The following is a 24468-nucleotide window of genomic DNA, read 5'->3' on the forward strand; positions in this document are numbered from 1 at the left end:
AATTTCTGGACAAACCTAGATCCCAGGTACAGCAGAAAAAGGCAAGCATGAAAGCACGTTTTGATGCGGGGAAACATTTTGAAGACCATCCTTTGCAAAAAGTAGATTGCGTACTTATTAAGAATCCTAAGAAGGTAATAATGGGCAGGTCTAGATTTTCCTCAACCGTGGCTGTGATACAGGTACACAAAGGGTCAGCTCTCCTTGATAACAAAGAATGGTGGAGTAACCTCCTCGGCGCTGCATACATTTTCGCCCTGTGCTGGTGATTTAAATAGTGTGCATGATTCGGAAGGCCCCTGGTTGTCCTCCGCACAAGCCCACCGTGACGCATGATGGCCAGGGGCTGTCATGCGCACCGAAGGGCATAAAGGTCTCTGGCTAAGATTATTAGTTCCCAGGCTAGCATCATAAACAAACATGGAGTTAGTCGTAGTCACCATTGTGAAGGGTTTGTGTTGTACATAGCTTATTCCTATCTGTCCTTTCCCTGCCTGTTCTGGCCCCAACCTTCTAGATTGTTAACATGGTTCTCTCTATGTCATTATCACTGATTCTAATCTGTGTCAGTTACTGCTTGGCCAGATGGGAAACGGTCCTGTTACTTTTCTATCTGCTGCAATAAACTACTTACCTGTCACCTTCCTGGATGTGGAGTCTTCTTCCATTTACTACATTTTGGCGACGAGGGTGGGATGGGAGCATCTGGCCATTTCTGCCTCGTTTGCAGCAAAAGAAAAGACTGAAAAAACGGTGATCCGTTCCCCAACGAACTCACGAGTTGCAGCGTTTATACTTCTGTCGATTATATCTTCCGCAGCTGTTTGGCGTCGAGATTTCCAGACCCGAAGACTTATTTCGGATTTTCTCCGCCTTTTCCTAATCGGTTGGTGTCGTCGTAAGCAGCGTCGCATAGCAACGGAGCCTAACAACAACGGTGCGTATGTTAGCCTCTCTGTTGCCATATCAACTGCCTCGCGAAGAACTGAGGGCGCGAGAAGTGGCAATAGCGCGAGCTCTGACTGAGCGTCTTGCGCGCTCACAGGAACACTGAACTATTGGACGCTACGCTTGACTTACGCGAGGTCATTAACGTGACCTTCGTGACGTCATGCGCAAGCGGCCATCTTTGTTTGTGTTAAACCTGTGATTACCATCGGGAGTCAAACGCTGAAAAGTTTAAAGCTGAGGTGATTTGTTTATTCCTCGAACAGACCTCAAGGACTTCAGTACTCAATGAAGCAGGCTATCCAATACAAGTAAGCTCGTTATTTGCTGTAAGACATTTTATTGTTTTAACAATATCGGCAAGCAAGATAAAGGCGAATTTTTGGGTATTGTATTAAATCCATTGTAAGGTTCGTGACTACAGCCTTCAATACTCATCTTAACTACCCACTAGCAGTTACGTGTTGTGTTAGACTTACAGTGCTTCGTGGTCAGTGATAAGCACTTTCTCTACTACGTGGGTTATTGCTTTGTACTTTAAGCTTGCTTTATCTCTCATAGAGTTTAAGACTGTCATGGCTCAATCCATAAATGTTGCTCTTCCTCCACAATTCCTGAGTGAGCCAGGCAATCCTTCCACTCCTTGGGAGGACTGGATTATTATGTTTAACGACTATATCGAAGCCCTGGATGGAGAAGGTTTCTCTGCCAAAAGAAAGAAAGCGCTTTTAATGACCACATTAGGAAAAGAAGGCCAACGACTTTTTAAATACTTACCTCAAGTTCTTTCTGCCACGTCACAACCTTTGGATGAGTTCAAAGAAGCCATTGCCAGGCTGGAGAACAGATTTGGAAGGGAAGAAAACCTAATCCTTCAACGTTATAGATTCTACAAAAACAAACAACTTGAGGGTGAAAGTATAGATGACTTTGTTGCTCGCCTACGTGAATTGTCAGTTAAATGCAACTTTGGCCAAATGGCAGATGAACATATTAGGGACCAATTGGTTGTACAAGCTAATAATAGGAAGATCCAGGAACGCCTGTGGGCTGCAAAGAACCCAACTCTCAAAGTGGCAATCGAGCTTGCTAAAGTAGTTGAGGAGAGCGAGAAATGTATTAAGGAGTTATCAAAGGGTGGTACTGATTCCAAGGTTGCTGAAATATCCCATAAAATGGTCAATAGCGACATTAGTGATGATGAAGCGGCTGCTGTTGCAATAGTTAGGAAGAAAGGTTATGTGTTACAAAAGAAGAATATGCCTCAACAGTCGTTCAATAGGCCGCAACTACAGCCTAGTAACAAATTTGTGTCTAAAATGTGCTCTAGATGTGGGAGTTATTCTCATACGTCTGACGCAAAATTTTGTTTTGCTAACAACAAGGAATGTTTACGGTGTGGTAAATTAGGTCATTTCGCAAAAGTGTGTAAGAACAGAGCCAACCATAGAGTTACGGTAGTGAGTGATTACAATGACTTAAAGCGTGATGTCAACAAAATTCTTGTGTTGTATGATTCAGTGTGTGCATGTGTCGAGAAGAGAGAGCGAATAATCAAAGCAAAGTTTTTGATTGATGAGAAAAATGTCGATTTAATGGTTGACACCGGTTCCAAGTGGACTATTATTCCGTCTTCTATGCTGAAGGAAGTATGGGGAAACAAGTGCTTGGATGTGTGTGACATTTTTCCATCCGGTTACCAGGGTGAGAAAATCAATCTTCTTGGTTACTTTAAAGCGATGATTGTCTTCAAGAATAGGTCAACCTGGGGTAAAATTTATGTGTCTGTAGATGGTCCCGCAATACTGGGACGTTCTCATCAGTACGACCTACACATAATTGTTAATCCCAGAGCTGATGAACCTGTTCTAGTTGTGGATGATTGCTATATTGATGACATTCTTGCCAGTCATAGTCAGGTGTTGTGTTCTTTTGCTCTTTTCTTTTCTTGTTTTCTTTTGTTATCCAAAGGGGGGAGATGTGTTGTACATAGCTTATTCCTATCTGTCCTTTCCCTGCCTGTTCTGGCCCCAACCTTCTAGATTGTTAACATGGTTCTCTCTATGTCATTATCACTGATTCTAATCTGTGTCAGTTACTGCTTGGCCAGATGGGAAACGGTCCTGTTACTTTTCTATCTGCTGCAATAAACTACTTACCTGTCACCTTCCTGGATGTGGAGTCTTCTTCCATTTACTACAGTTTGACTAGCCTCAGAAGGTAGAAGAGCAACAGAGGTCAGGAATGTGTTCTGTAACACTGACATCGATTGTGGAACAACAAGTTTCGCCAGCACTTAGATGTGAGATGTCCCAGGTGAGTGTGGTGCGAAAGAGACGTTTGCCCTGCAGGTTCAAAGATTATGCATTGGAATTCATTTTTATAGTTTACGTTTTCGTTGTTTTCGTTATTTTATTGTTTATTCAGGAGCAACACACACACACTTTCTCCTTACCTTTATTCTTCCTTATACTTATGTTCACTTGAATTTTTGTAGGATTTTATTTTATGACTATTTAAAGGAAAGATGCTGCAGTATGTATTCTAGAGCGGTGGTCATGAGGCAATCCTCTTCTTACATATAAATGTTCGCATGCCATGTTTACATTTGATTGTTGTCGCACAAGCGCGGTTAAACAGCTGCTATGACCGTCCTAGCAATGTAGGTCAGTTGCATTCAGGACTCACTGCAGCTGGACAGTCCTGGTCGTGGAGGCATCTACATTTAGAAAAGAATTCACTTTGGTTCTTCATTCTGTGTCCTTGAATTCCTAATTTCAGTGCATTATACCATTCACAGTAAAGTAGCCTATTACACACTAGTGATCATGTCAGTCATGTTTGTTCCACTGCACCAATTCTAAGGAAGAGCTACCTCACTCCCCCTAAGGACGGTCAAAGATATTGTAGATTGTGGTGTCAGGACTATAAATGTGAATGTCAACACCAAAGGACGATGCACCAGAAAATGGCTCAAGTCCAAGAAGTATCCCCATTGGAGGTTCCAATTTCCTTTCACCCAGTTCCTCCATCCCATCTCCTGAAAATACTTGCCAACTGAAGTTTTGCAGGAATTCAGCATGGCTGCTGGGATCCACATTAATAGTTCGTCGCTCTATCCTTTTTATTCTTCCTCAATCACCCAGGTCTTATCGCACCTGCGTGAAGCTCGCTTGGTGTACATCAACTGATACCCTCCCGTGAAGAGCAGCGCCTCGTTCATGCCTGCTTGCCTGACAGAAGCAAATTGGCGAAAACTTCTCCTTTTTCAGGTCCCACCTACTAGATAGGCTAGGGTGCACACCCAAGATGTTTCCTCCTCACATTTGTTTATTTTTAGTTCCTCCTCTGAAGAAAACTCGAGCAAGTGGTTTTCAGAGAGGCTCCGCCCAAGGAAACAAACAATTGGTTCCGTTTAGAGTCTGCTGCAGTCAGTCCAGTGAAAGGTTTCCAGATACCCAAGTAAGGTTCTCTTAGTGATTACAGTGACAGAAAGTATTTGCCTGCAAGGAAAAGACTTACAAAGACTTGATACTCCTTTTCTAAGTGAGTCTTCAGAATATTCCGAATACTACCGGCAAACATTATTCAAATAAATAGAATTAAAGTCAAAACTAGACTCTTAACACTACAAATTCATACGAGAGGGGCTAGTCCTTGAAGGGTACAGATGAGAATTATTGCATAAATATTTACTGTATATATAATAATAGTTCTGATAGTGTATTTGGGAAAAGGTTATTGCATGCCAACTTCCATGTTAATGAATGTTATCCTCTTTTAGATACTTGTCAATTCGAATAGCATCACAAAAAGAAAACTCAACAAAGAGACTAGAGAAGTGTAATCCGAAGACAGCAGCAGGGACCTCAAGATAGTCTCTTCTTTCTCCCCAACTCCCCTTCCCCCTGGTGAATACAAGCAATAGGAAGATTCCAAAAGTTGCTTGCGAGTACACATTGGAGGGCATTGGGAGAACGTTCTTCTGTTCCTGTGGAACCAGTTGCCAACAGGTTAGTCCCTTGACACATCCTCAAGGATCCACATCACTGAAAGACCCAAGCTGGAGGGAAAGAGGAACCACACAAATCAAGCTGGTGGAATCCTCCTGGAAGACCACAAGGAGCTGCCTTTCAAATCTGTCAACAAGTCATTCCATGTGCCCATTCTCACAGACACGCTCTATGATGTCTGGTCTGCTCCTCTTTTTCTGGTCACGCCACTTCCGAGTTAGGAGTCACACCATTGCATTCAAGAACAGGGCAAATCATACACTTCACCTATATATCATCTGTTCCTCTACTGCCCCCTGCTGACTCACCCCAAGTCCACTTATTCTGCTCTACCCACAATGTCATTTATGAATCTTTTGCACATGAGTGGTCATCATGCATGACTTGAATCGCATTCTCCAATCCTTACAAAATTGAGTATCTTAAAAAACTAAAAACATGGACGCATCTTTCCAACATCTATCCTATGATACTAGTGCTGTATTTAGTTTTCATGGCATTTGGTCTAATGCAGAAGATCTTTTAGTTACTATGCTCTTCTTAGCATTTCCATTGAGCAATAGTTCTCTCACCCTTGAGTGGAGCCGGTGATGATCGCCACTTTGTTCTTGTGGGGTCCATCTCTCTGCGTACCTGATACACTGCTCATTTGCAGGGTGCCACACAATGGAGCACGTAACACTGGTGCCTGGAGGATGTGTTTAGCTCTTGCCCTCAAGCACATCATCCTTCTCTTTGGTTGCTTGAGGATAGTAAGTCTGGCCCCTGCAATGGAGGTAAGAAAAATAGCAACTGAGTGGAGAAGCAGTACCTTTAGAAAATAAGCGAATGGGGTTAGCACGACAGAAGGTGCAACCAAGTGCAGAGTCTTTTCAAATTTAGACCAAAAAGGTGGCCTTTCAGGTCCCCATCATCAGGCAGAGCTTTCACGCCTCTGACACTCCTCCCCCCACCCCCCCACTGTGTGTCAACGTCATCTCAGGTGAGTGAAAGAGGGACTCAGTCACCAAGCACAATCCATTCTTCAACGTTGACATGATTTGTTGCTGATAGGGAGGATAGGTAGAGTATATTGAGGGTTCTAAACCTTTATCCCGGACCAAAGGATTCTGCATATACTTGGTTCTTTTAGGCAATTTTATAGTTTTCCTGTGAGCATATGAGTCTGCATAGCATAGTAAGGTGAGTGAAACATATTGTTTCTATGAAGAGGGAGGTGGAGGTCACCTGTGGGCGGTAGAAGTTCCAGAACCATGGGAAGGATCCAAAACCGAGACATAAGTGATATTAGAACATTGGAATGTGGAGCACTCGATTGAAGACAATGGAGTGCTCCGGGCTTCTGTGGGCTGGTAGAAGCCTGCAGAGCAATTTTCCAATGTTATTTTTGTTCACAGGTGCTGCTGTGAACAAAGGCTTTTCAGAGCTCAAGGGCATTTCAATCCCCTCGGGCTCTGAGAAGCCTTGGTTTTATTTTTTAGAACATTCTGTCCTCTAGTGGCAGCATGTTCTCATAGCTTTAAGCCCTCCATAGCTGGGCTATACCGGCCATTAAATTTCAGCTCCCTTGTTAAAGGCCTTTGCCTTCAGCTCAGGCCTTTAACGCTGGAGCGGGCCTTTAATGGCCGGTATAGCCCGCTACTGCAGGCTATAATATTGGTCATTTCTACACAGTGTATTCCACAAGCTGAACTGAGAGTTAAATACCCAGCTGAAGGGTGCTCACTGCATGAGCTTCGGACAGAATAGAAAGGGCCACACACACAGTGTTTGCGAATCCATAAAATGTTGTCCTTTGTACCATCCTGAATATATAAAATAAAATAGGCGCTGGGCGTAGGGGTCCTGGGGGTGCTGGAATTCCGAAGGTGATGAGCAATAAAGTAGCCTTTTAAAATTGTATTTTTGTGGTGTCATATTGCTGTACATTCAAAGAAAGAGGTCACATAGGCTGCATAAACTGCTGCTTATTCTTTTAACATGGACATTGGTGTCCGTTTACTGTTCTTTCTCTTAGAGCAAAGTGAGAAGATTATGTAAAGTGAACACTGGGGGAATCTGCTAAAGGAAAGGAAAACCTGCACAATGTTTTTTTATAACAAACAACAAAATGTAAATACCTATAAATGTATAAATATTTTATAATATGTAGGCAGTTAGGAAAACACAAATTAAGACAAATATCAACTCAAACCTGATTTGAACGCCTGTTTGTGTGCTCTATGCTTTTATCAGTAAACCATGTCAGTGCAAAGTTAGTGGCCATCTCAATGGAAAATGTGTTGTCCGTAAATGACAATGAACTACCATACTATGCTTTATTAACATTTGTGTGACATTGTGCTCCAAAATTCAGGCGTGGACGGCACAGGTAAGAGCGATGGGGCGGAGTCGAGAGATGACGGGATAGGTCAAATGAAAGAAAACCACTTTCCTTGCACTCGCCGTAACGGCGACTCGGTGAGCACAAGGTAAATGCTTTTATTTATTTAATTTCATGTTACCTATCCCATCGTCTGTCGCGTGTCGACATACGCCCCCGCCCCATCGCTCTTACCTGTGCCAGTCAAAATTCACCACCAGCTACATTCCGCAACCTTACTCTCTCCTGCTGAATGAATGTGGCTCATTTGCTACACTGGTTCTTTTTGTGGCGCTTGGCTTTTTCACAGTCCAAATGAGTTTAGTTATGTAATAATAATAGCAGGACACCCACTCTGAAAATTGTCCCAGCACCACTCAAAATATGCAACCTGTATTTTTGCTTTTCGACCACTGAATCTTCAATAAAACGCCTAAAAGACACACAACTCAAGTTATTGCAAGACAATGTGATTGGAAAGAATTAGAAATAGAATTTAGGAATTAAAAACCGCTAAAAAGGCAAAGAAAATGGCATCCTGTTGTATGTCCACACTCGTTGGGAAGAGTTAAGGACTCAAAGACCTCTACAACTGTACAGACTGAATACTGCCGGGCCCCGGGGAAAGCAAAGTCGCAGACTAGTCTTTCCCCGGGGTCTTTCGCGCAGGGGATAGTCCAGGCAGGGGAAGGGGAGGAGTTAGGGGGTGGGTACTTAAGCGCGGGGGAGGAAGGGATCTTCCTCTTTTCTGCGCCTGGCACCATTGGGAGGGAGCTCGAAAGGAGTTGTTAGTTAGTCGTAGTTTGAGGCCTAGTGCTACTTTTGGAATTGTACCCGGAGCTGTTTTACGGCAGCTGGGGTTTTTTCTCTGCTTTCTTGTTCTTGTTGCTGATTTGGTTAGGATGTCTGGGGTGTCCGCGGAACAAGTACGTGAGGCCTTGTTGCTGCTCGCTAGGGCCGGCCGCGAGGACTTGATTAGGCCCGGGGTCATGGACCAGGCCTGGGTGGGGGCCACCAGGGGCACGAGGGCTGCCTCGGCCGGGGTGCATGCGGCGGTTTTCGCTTGCTTGGAGGACGACCAGGTTCAGGAGGGCGGCCCGGGGGTTAGGAGGGGGGGGTGTCCCTAAGGATACTGCGCGGGGCGGGAAGCGCAAGACGTCTTCTGCGCGCCCCTTTCCCCAGTTGGAGTTTTTGCCTGGGTCCTCGGGGGCGGCTGTGCGGGCCGTGCCTGAGGAGCTTCCGCTCCACGGGCCCCTGTTGGCGCCGGACGGTGCTGCGCGGGGGGCGGGACTAGGAGACGCCCAGGCCGGGCCCGCGCCGGGCCTGGACGGGTCGGTGGGTGGCGGCGGGGCCCCCGGGCCCTTGTTCCGCTTGGAGGAGGCCTCTTTTAGTGGGGATGGGCCTGGGCTTGACTTGCGGGACTCAGGGGTGGGGTCCGGGGGGGGTCCGATTGACTTGTCCCGGGGCTCCAGGTCGGGCACCCCGGCCGTGGTTCGGCCGCTGGTGCCTGGGTTTGCGGTGGGCAGGAGTGCTTCCCCCACTCTGGTTCCCATTGGCGGCCTGGATTGGGTCCAGGGTTTCCACCAGGTGGGTTTCTTCCCCCGGGGGGTGCATTTTTTGGCCGCGGTCAACCGCTCCCCCCGCCGATTTGGGGTTCTGTCTCCTGGGAGGAGAGGTCTAGGGGGGAGCGTATCTTGGAGCAAATTCAGGAGGTCAGGTGGGCTGAGGAGACGAGGGCCAGAGTGGGCTCGGTGTGGGGCCCTGACATTGAGGGGCCTCCCACCCCCACCTCTGAGGAGGAGAGGGAGGCGGAGAGGCAGGAGGAGGAGATTCGGCAGGCGAGATTGAGGAAGTCAGGCCCGGCTGCCCACCTTACTGGGGGTGCGGCCGGGGTAGGGACGGCCAGCACGGCTTTGAGGCCCGATGGTGCCGGGGCCCTGCCAGGTTCGAGCGACCTGGGGGGCGGGAGGGGATCCAAGTCGGCGGTTGTCGGCAGAGCCAAGGGGGGCCTTGCGGGGCGCACCACGGCTCCGAGACGCAGGCCGGAAGTAGTAGGGCAGTCCGCGGCAGCTGTCCCTCCCCCGCGGGATCGGGCAATGGCTACTGGTGGCGCCACCGTATCGCGTGGCCGCGAGTGTGTGCCTAAGGGAGTGAAACGTGCTGTGAAGTGTGTATCAAGTGAAGGTGTGGATCAGGAACCGGTGCTTGAACTGGATTACAGCGATGAGAGCGAGGAGTTGGAAGAAGGGGAGGTGCGGGACGACCTGGAAGGCGTAGGCCACGCAGCGGGGGTTGACGACCTTGGTGTGTTGCAGGTCGACCCCGGATCACGGAAGAAGACTGGACCTGGGAAGGCCCGTGGAAAGGAGTCCAGAGGACGGCCCCGGGAGCGGACGGAGGCACTGACAGGTGAGAGTGCCTGGTGGGCGGTTTGGGATGACGCACCCCGGGGTGGGGAGGGGAGGAAGCGGGCCTGCAGGTCGGTGGGAGTGGGAGATGGGTCGGTGAGGGAGGGGGGGGCGCCTTCGGGCGGTCCACCTGTGGATGGTAAGAAGGTGGATGGTAAGTCGGTAACTTTGGGGGTGCAGACTGACAAAAGTGATGGGAAAGACGAAAAAGGGGTGAAGGTCCCAAAGAAAATGCCTTACATGGGGCTGGCAATGCCGTTGGGATCACATTTGTCTGAGAAAATGAGGGAGAAGATTTGGAAACATGAGTTTGTGGATGTTTTTAAGTTGTTGCACCGGGAGGTTCAGGCGAAGGAGGGTTCCAAGGAGGAGGAGTGGGAGTTGACGAGGCGGCCTAGGGTGCCTATCACTATGGAAAATTGGACTTCGGCCTTTTTGATCTATGCTAGCGTCTATTGTCTGAAGTATCTTGACCGGGCGATTGCGTTGTTCAAATACATGGATATCATCCGTAAGGCCCAGATGCAGTTTGGTGGTTTTGCGTGGTTAAGCTACGATGAGGAATTTTGGGCCCGGGTCAGCGCCGATCCAGAAAAGAGCTGGGGGGAGGTGGATCAGGAGCTTTGGATGCAGGGGATGGCGTCTTCTCACTCGTCTGCCTCTACGCATACGGCCAGCGGTTTACCGGTGTTGTATCGGTCTTTTCCGACGCGTCCCGCCCAGGGCGGGGCGGGGGGCGGAACTGTGCCCAGCACCATTGTGTCCGGACAGCCGCCCAAACAGGGGGGGGCCACCACGGGGGTGTGTTGGAGCTACAGTCGGGGTTTCTGCTCAAGGTACCCGTGTAAGTTCAAACATGAGTGTTCTAAATGCGGAGGGAAGCACCCCATCACTCAGTGTCTCTCGCTCGCCACCCCTTCCGAACAGTGGCGGAACGCCAGGGGGCGGGGGCAGCCTGGCCCGAAGGGCGCCTACTCCGGTTAGGGTGGAGGCGATGGCCCCGTGGCTCGCGTGCTACCCTGACCGTGAGGCCGCGGCGCGGCTTTTTTGGGGTTTCACCGAAGGCTTTCGGGTGGGTTATCAGGGCCCCAGGGAGCGGCGGTGGGCTGAGAATTTGAGGTTGGCGAAGGAGTGGCCGGGTGTGGTGGCTGCGAAGTTGGAGAAGGAGGTGTCGGAGGGGAGAGTTGCGGGGCCGTTTGTTGACTGGCCGCTGCCGGACCTGATCGTTTCACCGCTGGGGGTGGTGCCGAAGAAGGAGGAGGGGGAGTTCAGGATGATTCACCACTTGTCCTGGCCGGAGGGGAGGTCGGTGAATGACTTCATTGCGGAAGAGGACTCGAGGGTGCTGTATGCGCCGGTGGACGATGCGGTCCGGATGGTGCGTTCTTGTGGTCCCGGGGCAGAGTTGGCGAAGTGCGACATCAAGTCGGCTTTCCGGCTCTTTCCGATTCACCCAGCGGATTTTGGGCTCTTGGGCATGCAGTTCGGGGGTGCCATCTATGTCGACAAAGTCCTTCCCATGGGTTGTGCCATCTCCTGCGCTTTGTTTGAACTGTTTAGCACGTTTCTGCAGTGGGTCATGGTGCGGGTGAGCGGGTGCCGCGAGGTCACTCACTACCTGGACGACTTCCTTTTTCTGGGCAAGGCGGGGTCGGGGGATTGTGGCAGGGCTCTGTCGCGTTTCCAGGCCTTAGCTGTGCAATTTGGAGTGCCTCTCGCGCCTGAGAAGACGGCTGGTCCCAGCTGTTGCCTCACGTTCTTGGGGATCGAACTGGACTCAATGGATTGGTTGGCGCGCCTGCCTGCGACTAAGGTGAAGGAGATTTTGGAGTGTCTGGAGTGGGCTGTGGGGGAACGCCGGATTCCTTTGCGGGCGGTTCAGAGGTTGCTGGGTTTCCTTAACTTCGCATGCCGGGTGGTGCGGGCGGGGCGCGCGTTCTGTCGGCAGCTCGGCATGGCCATGTCGGGGGCAGTGCTTCCGCATCACCGGGTGAGGATCTCGCTGGGGGTGCGGACGGATTTGAGGACTTGGATCATGTTCCTGCAGGATTTCCATGGGGTGCCTTTGGAGTTTGATGAGGAGAGGGCGGTGTGGCAATGCCAGATTTTTTCTGATGCGGCTGGGTCAGCGGGGTTTGGAGTCTTTTGGGATGGTCGGTGGTGTGCGGAGAGCTGGCCGGCCTCCTGGATCAAGCAAGGCAGGAGCATTGCCTTTCTCGAGTTCTTCCCCTTGCTGGTGGCTCTGGTGGTGTGGGGGGATGACTTTCGGGACAGGACAGTGCTTTTCCACGTTGACAACATGACGGTGGTGGACCTGGTGAATAACCAAAGGGCGAGGGACCTGCGAGTGCTGCGGCTGTTGCGGAGATTCATGTTGGCTTGTCTGCAGTTGAATGTGGTGTTTCGGGCCAAGCATGTCCCTGGGGCGAATAATGACATTGCAGATGCTTTGTCTCGTTCGCAGTGGCAGCGGTTCCGACATCTGGCGCTGGGAGCGGATGCCTGCAAGACCGAGCTGCCGGCCGGCATCTGGGCCTTGGGGGAGTGAGGATGATTGGTCTGGTGGAGGGTTCGTTGGCCCCGTCCTAAGCATGGGCGAATTTTGCGAATCTCGCGTTCGCGAATTTTGCGGATTTGCGATCTCGCAATCCGCAAAATCCGCGAATTCTTGCGAATTTGCGGATTTTTTTTTTTTTGTGTTCGCAAGGATTTCTGCCAGTTCGCGAGGGTTTCGTACCAGTTCGTAATTGCGAACTTACATTTCGTCGCGCAACGGTCGCGAATTATGTTGTTTCTACGTCTGGTTCATCATCACAGGTTCCCAGCACCCTCTGTTTCACCACTGCAACCCTCTGTTACATCAATGCCACCCTCTGGTTCATCATTACTGTAGATTATGGGGGGGAAAAGCAAGCACACCAGCCCTGCTTCAACTGAGATGAATTAATTTGGGGTTAGTTTATTAATGTGTCACTGTTTTAAAATTCCAGTCTGGCACCTGCTTCCTTATCTGTAATTTTGCTTTCTATTGCAGTGCATTTTTTTTCCCCAGGACCTTCTTTGTGGCCTACTTGTAGCTATTGTATGAGCCTGCTGTGAGGGTCAGAGCAGGGTCATACAATTGTTGCAACTAGCAACTGAATTCTGGAGGGGCCCCAGTCAGGAAGCACTACCGGGAATTGTTACTAATGATGAGTTTGAACTCTTGCCCCTGCCGAGTGCTTTCACTTTTGAAAAACTCGTTTTTCTGCAATTTCGCGGGGTTCGCGGGGTGCGAACACGCGCAAGATCGGATTCGGAAGCCGCAAATTCGTGCGAATATGCTATTTGTTTTTTTTGCGGCGTGTTAGTTGGCAAGGTTTTGTGCGTTTTTGCGAGCCGCTCGTAGCGCAAGACGCGAAGTTACCCTCGCGGTCGTTCAAGGGCGCAGCCATCTTGTTTGCCTGACGTATTTCCGTTTCCGGGCGCGAAGTGTAATCTCGCAAAGTCCGCGGCTTGCCAGTACAGTCTCGCGCGTGTTCGCAAGGAAAATCTCGCGCGAACTTACCCGCGCGGTCGTGAACGGGCGCGGCCATCTTGTTTCTCATTCATTGCTATGGTTCTGGGCATGGTCTTTGTATCCTCTGTCAATCTCTGCCATCCTTTGCTTGTTTGAAGTTTTTTTTAATCTATTTTACTTATTATCTATCCCTCTATTTTTCTAGCCCTATATTTTTGTGTTTACTGCTACTTTTGGTTAATTTTAAACTACTTTTGTAAACTCTTTTCTTTTCTTCTCTTCCCTATTCTATTTTCTTTATTCCTTTCCGCCCAGACCATGGTGAAGGGAGCCGGGAAGCATCCCGAGAAGGGGAAGGGTCCCGCACCCCGTGTCCGGCTCCCGTGCGGGCGTTTGAGGGGGGAGCTAGTGATGCCACGGGAGATCTTTACCCCGGAGGAGGTGGCCCAACTCATTTTTTATGTTCAGCGCCGCCTCCCCAGGACCATCATGGGAGGCGGCAAGATCAGTGCCGGGTACGGGGCCCGGGAGCGCCGGAAGCGGTGGGAGAAGGTGTGCCAGGCCATTTACCACCACTCTCGGGTCTGGCGCACCTACAACCAGGCCACCCACCGCTGGACGGATGTCCTGACCCGTGAGCGAGATCTGCTCGACCTCCTTGGCCTTGAGATCCCCGGGCTTGGTGAGTAGTAGTAGCTATGTCTTTACTACTATGTTTTCTCCTGCTGTGTTATTATATTGCAAATTTTTGTTTTTTACCAAGAGCAATAATGCTGCTCATTACATTGTAGGTACATTTTATTTCAAAATCTTCTGTGCATTTCAGGTACACTGCTCTCCTTCTCAGTAGTGTTGCTACTATGCTTATTTGTTTTAGATTTTGTGTTCATTTCATTGGCCTGTGAAATTATGTATGAGTGTAGTTGAAAGAACTGCGCAATGCTACACACTAAGGTTCAGATTTTTAATTACCGGCGCATCCCTGCAAAGTTGCAGGGATGCGCCAGTAATTGTGCGTCACGCCACCATCACCCATGGTGCGCCGTATTTACAATGCGGCGCGCCATGGGCCCAAAACGTCACCAAAGCGTTACGCATCTGTGCCGTAAAGGTGGCGCATTGCTGGAGTTGCGTCGCAACGATGGTGCAGCTCCATCAATTCTCTGGGGTGCCCTATCTCCCCAATGCTGCGTCAAGCCGTACGTCTGCTTCAAGCAGGCGCAGGGTTTGAGTCACGCATCATTGTCCTCAAAGTGACTGATTGAAATCTTGTAGATTTCCCTCAGCCACTTTTAGGATGCGTTCCTGCGCAGGAACGCCCTCCCTTGCGCCGGAACACCCCTATTGGCGCAGGGCTTTACAACGTGATGCATCTCCCAGATGCGTCACGTTGTTAATATACGCCGCACCATTGCGCCTCTTTTGTGCTGTCGCTGCGTCACAAAAGTCACGCAACAATGGAGCAAAAGAGCCGCAAGGGCCTTATAAATCAGCCCCTACAGACTCAAGTCCAGTCCTTCCTTTGTACACATGGCGATAAGAAGAAATAGTGGTGGTGGATTAATAGTTTGAGTATTTTAATGACTGGTGAATGTAGTAGGAAACTTTAGTGTTGTCGCTGATCTTCAATCACGATGGACTTTGGCTGTCACTTTGCGTGCTGCGGACTGCTGCCTGCCAATCCTAGGCAAACCTTTTTAGTACTTTGTTTAGTGAGTTACATAGGGTAGTTTCCAATTCGACGGTCCGCAAATCAAGCAATACTAAAGTAATGACGTAGTCGACCACATGAGATTGGTCAATAATATATCCCGTGGAGTCGTTCCCTATTTGCTATTTCGCAAAAATATTTTGTTACTTTGTTAGTTCTTTTTTAAATGTTTGATTTGGTTGAGAAATATCATCCATGTTTTCTGTTTTTCTTTCTTTCATGTTGTACATCAGCTTCCCCCAGGGGCAAGAGGAGGACACAGGAGGAGGAGGAGGAGGGTGCTGTTGTCGATGCAGGCCAGGACCGGGCAGTCGAGGGCTCCTTTGCTGGCCCCAGTAAGTTTTAATTTTAATATAGAGTACTTATTTTTTCCTAGCGTTCCTCATTCGATTTTTTCTAAATCGTCTTTGATCTTCTTGTAGACAGGATCTAAATTCTTATCCTGCCTCGACTATGACTCCGTGTGGTATTACTAGATTATTCTTATTAGTCTGTCTGTGTAGCTAACTAAGATTGCACATTTGGCATTTCCATTGGACTCCCATTCTAGTCAGCAATAGCTCTATGCACTGAGTGTAGTCCTCTGGGATTGTCCATAATGTCTTTTCAAGTATTCTAAATGTTTATGCTTTGACCAGTGCCAACAATAAAAAGGTGAATGACCACCACCAAGAAATAATAAGATACTACTTTACTTTTGGTTTGGATAGGAGGACAATCCATTCTACTACTGTTGCAGGGACAAATCTGCACAAACAGAACTATGGACACTAAATAATGCATCGCTTAGCTTATCAATTATAATAGGTGCTGTAACTGTTAGACTTTCCACATACCTCAGTGATAACAGACTTTGTAGTTGAACCCCCAATCTCCTTACTGACTAGATAGTGTGGCAGAGTCATTTAGCTCCCAAAGTCACCGATGGCAGAGGCACGGACTCATGCTTGCAAAAATTCGAAAACCTTTAGCTCATCCACTCTAGTCTGGAGGACCAAAAACCACAGAGTCTATTTAAGTTTAAAAGCTTTATTAAAAGTAAACACATTTATTAAATTCAAGTTTGTCATAAAAGTGAACGTGTAACTGAAAATGGAAAAGTGCTTAGTGCTGACGATTAATTGGACACATTTCTTGTGGTCGAGCCGAGCTCTCACCTGGTTTGAACTTGATCCTGCTCGTGTTCTTAGAAGTCAAGGTTCTGTCTGTTAGGAGAAAAAGTGGTGCGTGTTAAAAAGTAAAAAGCAAACATTCATCAGTTGTGCCAAAAAGTGCAGCAAGACAACAGCCTTCCCTGGAAAAAGGGACATTTTTACTCTAGAGTACACAGTCAAAAATTATTAAATTGTACACTTTTTTTCACATTTCTTTCTTCCTCCTAGACCAAATATTATATAGTAGTGAGTGGTGTATTCTAACATTATTAAATGTACTTTGTAGGTGGAACATCTGGAGACGGGGCCAGCGCGGAGGTGGTGGCATTGGACGAGGAGGACAACTCTGGGGAGGAGGCGGTGCAAGTGCCGGAAAAGGACATGCCTGTGAGGGTTCAAACGGTGGTGGCGGGCAGAGGTAAGCTATACATTCCTTAGTCATTGAGATTGAAGACTGCAGAGTGTGCTTTCTGCACGGGTGTATTATAAAAAAAGCAGGTAGTAGCCTCCTCTAAATGTACTTCGACTTAGCTGTGAAGTTTTTGGCGAGAAGAATCCCAATCAGATCTGAGGTGAACTTGATGGATGGGATGAACGAAAAGCGAAAGAAGGGTGTAAGTAAGTGTGGAAGCACGAGAAATGTAATGATGACTGGCAAAGAAGAATGATATGTGTTTGCTTGGTCCCCGAGGTGGCTGGGAAGGTAAGAAAATGGTATGGTGCATGGCTGGGTGAATGATGAAGCAAGGATGGGTGGAAGGAGAACAGCCTGGGTGGGTGAGACAGAAACTGTATGTGTGCAATATACTTTGAATGGATGGATGCCTGGATCATTCATGGTACTATCTGACTCTTAGATAGCATATGTGAATCTAGAGAGAGTAGACGGTCACTGGATGAACTAAGTGTTACTTTGAAGAGCATGTAACACCGCACCCGCACGTCCGTTCCAGTGTAGGAAAGGCAAGGAAAAGAAGTTGTAACGTTGTCCAAAGACTACCATGAATAGTAGCAGTAGTTTGTATTGCAACTGCAAGCACAGCATATATCCAGTTATTACGGTGGACACTCCCTACCTCCCTTAATAACTTTAGTTTAGTAGTAGTACGTCATTCATGTGTGGGGGTATCACTGTTCACTCAATAATAAGCAAAGCACCTAAAGTCATCCCATATGTCATCAAATACATCCCATGTGAAGTGATAGATAATCAGATAATTTAGCTTCTTCATTTTCCTTTTCTAATACTCATTTGCACAGTAGGGTGAAAGCTAAATTAATTAAGCAGTAGCCCTTTTAACAGAGTATTCTCAGTGCCACCCGTAATAGAAAAGTAAGAGCTTCACCACCTGCATGTACTGGACCGGTACAGTAACGCAAGTCTGTCTCACTCACCATGGTGTGCGTCTGTTTTTCTCGGGTGCAAGTTCACTGCGCTGGCATTATGCCGGCTTGCATAAGATAACGTACCAATTTTCCTAAACAAGAGAGAAGAAGAAGAATAAGAGTGGTGTACTGTCATAGTCGACTGTAATAGAAGTCCATAGTGCTCGTAGAATTTGTTCCTTAAACTCCCACTAATGTTAGAGCAAGGATGAAGAAGTCGGAGGTTACATAGATACTGTCCTCAATAGTTATGCACTGTGCTTTCAATTTGCTACTTGTACTGTGAAAACTTTCTGCTCAATCATTTTGTGTTAATCTTAAGGAGCATTGGTTACAGACTATGTCTTTCTTTTTTCATGTAGTTGCTCCTTCCAAATCCAAGACACCATCAAGGAGGAAGGAGCTGGCTCGAATGGCCCGGCAACGGAGGCTGGATGCCACTGTTGCTGAATATCGGCGGCTGGTGGCCCTGGAGGAGGAGGAGACGCAGTCTGGAACAACAACAACGTCCACTGGGACAGCTGCATCCTCCTCCGTGCGGGCTGCCAGCCAACGCAGTGCTCCAGCGGTACGGAGCCGGGCTACCAAAGCCAAACACCACCGCCCAGCAGCAAAGAAAGCAGCTGCCCCTCACAGGATTTGCAAGGCACACCGGCGCCGCTTATCCCTCAGACTGTCCTACCTGGAGCAGGAGGTCCATAATTATAAGAACGTGGTGGAGGGCCTCCGCTTCGAACTTGCCACCCTCCGCAAGGAGCATGATGCCCTGGCTGCTAATTCCAACAGCACCCTGCCATAGTGTCCCTTGCCCCTTTTTTAGAGACTTTTGGGGGGTGGGAATTGGGAGTTGTGATTTTTGGGGACTTTTGAAGGACAATCGTTGGGGTTAGGGAGGGTCTTGCGGGAGATTCTTTTGTTAGGGCTATAAAAATATACTTTTTGAAACTTTATCTGACCATACCTGTTTTTTACTGCTTTTGAGTCTGGTGGGTGGGGGTTTAACATAACAGTAAGTTTGTTTTCCTGAATAGTCCTAGGACTTTAGTAGTACTACCGTCAATCAAATCTCTCGTCTCTCCTAATACTCCATTATACTACCTCCAACCAAACGCCTATCTTACCTGTAATTTCTGTTTGCAAGTAGGGCTAGGCCCAGGGCTGGCTCCACGGGAAACAGCAAATAAGGTTGGCAATCCTGGGCGGATAAAATTTCCTCATAGCGGTGGTACTAGTGGTGTGACACAGTGGCAGTTGCTTGCCTATGAAAAAAAAGAAAATGAAATCTGGTTTGTCCTCCTGAGCAATACAAAGGTACAATACAGAATATAGCAGGTGACAGAAGTACACTAGAACAGTGCCACGTTGTAGCCTAACAAATGTTAAAGTATAACTAATTCGGTTGAAGTTCTTTGACATTAGCCATGGGTCTTTGTCAAGCAGAGTAAGAATATATCCTCGGATTTCTTCACCAGCCTGTTGCTATCACCTTATCCTCCCCAGCAAGTGTGTGGATTTATTGCTGTAATTTAGTCACACATCAATCAAAACCACACAGCCCGGGGGAAGAGGGTTAGGGTTTGAAAAATGGATGGGTACGGGGGTTTTTGGGAAAGGTTTTGGGAGACAAGAAAAAGTAGCACAGCATGGACGAACAATTGTGAACATAAACAAATCTTTGGGTACAAACCTATCCATCAATCTTTGAAAGTGCATACACTACTGCATGCATGTCAGTGAAAAGTAAGTAGTACATTCGACAACTGTGGAAGAAAGAATGCGACAGTACAGGGCCTGTGTGGAATTATTGATAACGATATTCAACATAAGGTCTCTGTAGCCAGATACCCGAGAGCCTTGCTGGTCACTATAAATCCATTCACAAAAACACTCAATGGGGTTGGTCTGGAAGGTGTCAGGTTTACTCCCCGTGATCCAGTCGATGCAAATATGGTTCCACCTCCAAATGTCACCAACACCCAGAAGTGTAAACACAGGGTGTTCGAGGCATTAGGCGGGGGAGAAAAATAACAAACTAAAATAAAAAATGTGGGATGGGTAAAGGTAGGGTCAGCAGGGAAAGGATACCTGTAACAGAAGACAAGACAGGCATCAGTGAAGTGCTGTCCTAACATACAAGGGTACTCTCATATAGTCTCACTAAATAGTCTGCAAGTCTCCCGCCTACTCATGGGAAATGTAGTTTCATAGTACGGTAGGCGCTTAGGGGCTGCGTAACCTGACAGAAGCTATAGTAGATAGAAAAGGAGAAATTGCTTTTTTTCTAGGTGTCCCCTCACTCACCAGGGTTGCCCCTTGGTGACATGCTTCATCATTGGGGCCATCCCAGTCCTCTACGGGCTGGGGCGTGCTGCGACTTGCGAATTACGTAGGAGCACTTACAAATGACTATGTGTGGTGCAGATGTGATAGTGGAGTGGACTAAGTGATGTGTTAAGGGATCAATGTAGAAGCCGAGAGAGAGCCAAGAAATGCAGTCACAGTCAGAGAAAAAGGCAAGGGATACTGTATCTATGTGGTTGTAGTGGTCCTGTTGGAAGTGGTAAGTAAGTTGCCCGCAGAAAAAAAATCCTCCTATTAGCGGCACTCCTCCATTGCAGCCGACGCTTCGTCCATCGATGTTGGTCACCAGAAGACACCCTGTCCACTGCCTGCCTGATGCTGAATTGTGGCTCGCTACTGTGAAGCCTGACTCCATCCTTTTTTCCCCATTGCAGAGACTGAAACCCGGCCTGTAATTATTCAACGAAAAACAGGAAGTGATATAATATTACAACACCACTGATAAATAAATATAAGGTATGTAGGCTGTGGAGTGCAAAAAGTCACAATTTGTTTTTCCTAGTAGACAGTACAATGTTTTTGAAAGTGCGTACTCTGAGTCACCTTTTGAAGGATAAATAAGTATGGGCAAATTAATGTAGCGGATCTTGCCCCTCAAGCTAGGTGTACTGTAAACTGTGTTTTAGAACAAAATTAGATCTTCCTAGCAGTGCTCCCACCCAGACCCTTACTAAAGCCAGTCGCAAAAATGTAGAAGACCCCCAATCAAATCTCAAAAAACGAGGCCTAGCAGAAAACTGGTGACAAAACTTACTTTGAAAGTAAAAGTAGGCCGAAGTACCCTAATTACCCATTACCCACCGTGGATTGCATTCAAACCACTTGCAAGCAACCAAGCAAAAGTAGCCATAGCCAGCATCGCTCCAAGACTCGAAATCCCCCCCACTCAAACACATGCAATAGAAATACTGCTAACCCTAACGAACCCTAAGTTAAGAATAGTGGCAAAGGCTTTCTTTAACTATGCCAAATCCCCCCTTTCCCACCATGGATTTTCTTCAAATGACTTGCAACCAAAATTACACATTCTCACGAGTGCTCTAAGACCCCAGAACTCAGTTTGAAAAATCTAGAACACCCCGAAACACATGCAATCCTGCTGCTAGGGCTAACCCTAACGAACCCTAAGTTACAAAAAGTGCCAAAACTAAAGGCTTTTCCGCACGGATTTTGTCCCAACCACTTCTACCCGGTATTAGACCTTCCCAGGAATGCCCCAAGACCCGTCAACCCACCCGCCAAGAAGCGTAACACCCCCAAACAGGCCAAAAGCAAAATCTCATACTTGCAATATTTCTGGGCCTTCGGTCCAAACGCGCTGCGTAGCTAGGCCATAAGTCGGGGTTGGCACGACGGATTTCCTGAAAAGCAAATGCAATCAAGATTAGAGTGTCCCAGCAGTGCTCCCAGACCACGAAACTCACCCGCAAACAGACGGAACCCCCCCTAAGAGCACCTCAAAGGCAAGCAAGTCATCAAAAACACAAAAAAAATTCCGCCTGGGATTTGGTCCAAAACACTTTTATCCGGTATTAGAGCTTCCCAGCAATGGCCCCAGAGCCGTCAACCCAGGAGAAAACGAGTCGAAGACCCCCAAACAGCCAAAGAGCAAAAGTACAAAAATGGGGACTTAGTCAATTTTTCACAAATTTCCCAAATCACTCCGCGCGCGCTCTGCAGCTAGGCCCTAAGTCCCCTCTGCCACCATGGATTTGCTTCAAACCTCTTGCAAAGTAAAGTATATATAGCCAGCAGTGCTCCCAGACCACGAAACTCACCCACAAAAACCAGGAAGCCCCCCAAACAGGCCCCCAAAAACGCTACATAGAGCAAAATGTCAGAAATAGCCAAAAAAAAATCGGCCTGGATTTTGTCCCAACCACTTCTACCCGGTATTAGACCTTCCCAGGAATGCCCCAAGACCCGTCAACCCACCCGCCAAGAAGCATAACACCCCCAAACAGGCCAAAAGCAAAATCTCATACTTGCAATATTTCTGGGCCTTCGGTCCAAACGCGCTGCGTAGCTAGGCCATAAGTCGGGGTTGGCACGACGGATTTCCTGAAAAGCAAATGCAATCAAGATTAGAGTGTCCCAGCAGTGCTCCCAGACCACGAAACTCACCCACAAACACCAGGAAGCCCCCCAAACAGGCCCCCGAAAACGCTACATAGAGCAAAATGTCAGAAATAGCCCAAAAAAAAATCGGCCTGGATTTTGTCCCAACCACTTCTACCCGGTATTAGACCTTCCCAGGAATGCCCCAAGACCCGGCAACCCACCCGCCAAGAAGCGTAACACCCCCAAACAGGCCAAAAGCAAAATCTCATACTTGCAATATTTCTGGGCCTTCGGTCCAAACGCGCTGCGTAGCTAGGCCATAAGTCGGGGTTGGCACGACGGATTTCCTGAAAAGCAAATGCAATCAAGATTAGAGTGTCCCAGCAGTGCTCCCAGACCACGAAACTCACCCGCAAACACCAGGAAGCCCCCCAAACAGGCCCCCGAAAACGCTACATAGAGCAAAATGTCAGAAATAGCCAAAAAAAAAATCGGCCTGGATTTTGTCCCAACCACTTCTACCCGGTATTAGACCTTCCCAGGAATGCCCCAAGACCCGTCAACCCACCCGCCAAGAAGCGTAACACCCCCAAACAGGCCAAAAGCAAAATCTCATACTTGCAATATTTCTGGGCCTTCGGTCCAAACGCGCTGCGTAGCTAGGCCATAAGTCGGGGTTGGCACGACGGATTTCCTGAAAAGCAAATGCAATCAAGATTAGAGTGTCCCAGCAGTGCTCCCAGACCACGAAACTCACCCGCAAACACCAGGAAGCCCCCCAAACAGGCCCCCGAAAACGCTACATAGAGCAAAATGTCAGAAATAGCCAAAAAAAAAATCGGCCTGGATTTTGTCCCAACCACTTCTACCCGGTATTAGACCTTCCCAGGAATGCCCCAAGACCCGGCAACCCACCCGCCAAGAAGCATAACACCCCCAAACAGGTCAAAAGCAAAATCTCATACTTGCAATATTTCTGGGCCTTCGGTCCAAACGCGCTGCGTAGCTAGGCCATAAGTCGGGGTTGGCACGACGGATTTCCTGAAAAGCAAATGCAATCAAGATTAGAGTGTCCCAGCAGTGCTCCCAGACCACGAAACTCACCCGCAAACAGACGGAACCCCCCCTAAGAGCACCTCAAAGGCAAGCAAGTCATCAAAAACACAAAAAAAATTCCGCCTGGGATTTGGTCCAAAACACTTTTATCCGGTATTAGAGCTTCCCAGCAATGGCCCCAGAGCCGTCAACCCAGGAGAAAACGAGTAGAAGACCCCCAAACAGCCAAAGAGCAAAAGTACAAAAATGGGGACAGTCAATTTTTCACAAATTTCCCAAATCACTCCGCGCGCGCTCTGCAGCTAGGCCCTAAGTCCCCTCTGCCACCATGGATTTGCTTCAAACCTCTTGCAAAGTAAAGTATATATAGCCAGCAGTGCTCCCAGACCACGAAACTCACCCACAAACACCAGGAAGCCCCCCAAACAGGCCCCCGAAAACGCTACATAGAGCAAAATGTCAGAAATAGCCAAAAAAAAATCGGCCTGGATTTTGTCCCAACCACTTCTACCCGGTATTAGACCTTCCCAGGAATGCCCCAAGACCCGTCAACCCACCCGCCAAGAAGCATAACACCCCCAAACAGGCCAAAAGCAAAATCTCATACTTGCAATATTTCTGGGCCTTCGGTCCAAACGCGCTGCGTAGCTAGGCCATAAGTCGGGGTTGGCACGACGGATTTCCTGAAAAGCAAATGCAATCAAGATTAGAGTGTCCCAGCAGTGCTCCCAGACCACGAAACTCACCCACAAACACCAGGAAGCCCCCCAAACAGGCCCCCGAAAACGCTACATAGAGCAAAATGTCAGAAATAGCCCAAAAAAAAATCGGCCTGGATTTTGTCCCAACCACTTCTACCCGGTATTAGACCTTCCCAGGAATGCCCCAAGACCCGGCAACCCACCCGCCAAGAAGCGTAACACCCCCAAACAGGCCAAAAGCAAAATCTCATACTTGCAATATTTCTGGGCCTTCGGTCCAAACGCGCTGCGTAGCTAGGCCATAAGTCGGGGTTGGCACGACGGATTTCCTGAAAAGCAAATGCAATCAAGATTAGAGTGTCCCAGCAGTGCTCCCAGACCACGAAACTCACCCGCAAACACCAGGAAGCCCCCCAAACAGGCCCCCGAAAACGCTACATAGAGCAAAATGTCAGAAATAGCCCAAAAAAAAATCGGCCTGGATTTTGTCCCAACCACTTCTACCCGGTATTAGACCTTCCCAGGAATGCCCCAAGACCCGTCAACCCACCCGCCAAGAAGCGTAACACCCCCAAACAGGCCAAAAGCAAAATCTCATACTTGCAATATTTCTGGGCCTTCGGTCCAAAACGCGCTGCGTAGCTAGGCCATAAGTCGGGGTTGGCACGACGGATTTCCTGAAAAGCAAATGCAATCAAGATTAGAGTGTCCCAGCAGTGCTCCCAGACCACGAAACTCACCCGCAAACACCAGGAAGCCCCCCAAACAGGCCCCCGAAAACGCTACATAGAGCAAAATGTCAGAAATA

General features: G+C 48.2%; 1 long non-coding RNA gene across 1 annotated transcript; it reads left to right on the forward strand.

Moving 5' to 3' along the window:
* Window positions 1-15208: 15208 nt before the first annotated feature.
* On the forward strand, window positions 15209-18007 carry LOC147716751 (uncharacterized). Its single transcript, XR_015295781.1, has 3 exons — window positions 15209-15276; window positions 16382-16513; window positions 17844-18007. It is a non-coding gene; the product is annotated as an uncharacterized LOC147716751 (long non-coding RNA).
* Window positions 18008-24468: the final 6461 nt, after the last annotated feature.

This window comes from Lissotriton vulgaris, chromosome 5 (genome assembly GCF_964263255.1).
Source record: "Lissotriton vulgaris chromosome 5, aLisVul1.2, whole genome shotgun sequence".
In the NCBI taxonomy this organism is placed as follows: Eukaryota; Metazoa; Chordata; class Amphibia; order Caudata; family Salamandridae; genus Lissotriton; species Lissotriton vulgaris.